Source organism: Aplysia californica, unplaced genomic scaffold, assembly GCF_000002075.1.
Source record: "Aplysia californica isolate F4 #8 unplaced genomic scaffold, AplCal3.0 scaffold00315, whole genome shotgun sequence".
Lineage (NCBI taxonomy): Eukaryota > Metazoa > Mollusca > Gastropoda > Aplysiida > Aplysiidae > Aplysia > Aplysia californica.
Window position 1 is genome coordinate 312,644 of NW_004797585.1, and position 1,317 is coordinate 313,960.

The window sequence follows — 1,317 nt, forward strand, 5'->3', positions numbered from 1 at the left end:
GAGTAAAAGGAGTAAATCAGGGGTTTTGTAAGTGTTTTACGGCGCTCGCAACTGCATAAGGTCATATCAGCGCACGGGACACATTAAATATTTGCAGTTGGTAGGAAATTTTGAATTTTGCCCGGGTGGCAGCCGAAGCCTACTTTTATCGATTTTGGACCACCAAGGAATCTTTATCGTGCGCAACTTGCACACGGGACCTCCGAGATTTTTCCCCCTTATCCGAGAAGGGTTGGTGTAGATCTTACTTACTAAGAGAACAGGGGTGTGGCTGAAAGACAGTAGTAAGAAGGAGCAAAGGGGTAGCAGTAGAAAGGCTGCAGAAAGAGTCAGGAGCATAGAGGAGGGAGCAGAGAGGAGGGGGCAAATGAGGTGAGGGAGTGGGAGCAGAAGAAGAGACGAAAGCAGACAGACGATATAACATGTTTGTAGAACAGGAAAAGATGTGAAAGGGGAAAATTATAGAGAAGAAAATGTTTCGTCGCTAATCAGATTCCAACCCGAGAACATTGAATGAGAAGCGAACACCTTAGGCTACGAGAGCCCTGGTAAATCGTTTCATTTGAGTTTATTTTTTATCTGAGTAAAGACAAGCACATCGGCACAAAACCGGTCATTTAGTGCTGGGGAAAAGTAAGACAGAAACAAAAGAGGAAAAATAAAGAAGTAAGACATACCAGTGACGTCCCTCACAACAGACGACATGAAGAAAATAAAAGAACATGTTAACAGTAGATGTATTCAAACGTCAATTTTAATCATGTCACTAAAAAAAAGTCAGATGTTGTTATGCATTTAGATTTTAAACCAGAATACAATTGACTGTTTTGTGTTGCTGTTCTCTTTCTTAATTTTTTAAAAAGGGAGGCGGAAGGGTATGTAGAGCGTTCATAGCTTGCACCAATTGGAGTTGAGCGCTATATAGATGTCATTATCATTAACTGTTTCCTTCAGTAAAACTTGGGATAGTTTTTGGACACTGACAACGCCAGTAACCCCAGACGGGCTTAAGTGTTTTTTCCGCTTTTCGAGCACTGTAGGCGAATAGTATTATTTGACTGAGATGTCTGTTTGGTTTGACCTGAGAGTTTGTCTCTGTTCGTCTATTACCTGCAAAATAATAATAACTGCCTTTGTAAAGCACACTGTCCATACACTACGAGCATGCTCTATGCACTTTCCAACTATTTGTGCCTTTGCTTAATGCCCAGCCTCGGTCTTAAACGCTTACACCCTAAGTGTTCTGCGTGTTTCAGTTCGTGGTTGGTTTTTTAAAAGTATTCGTGGAAAGACTGAAGTGGGGCACTTCACGCGGTT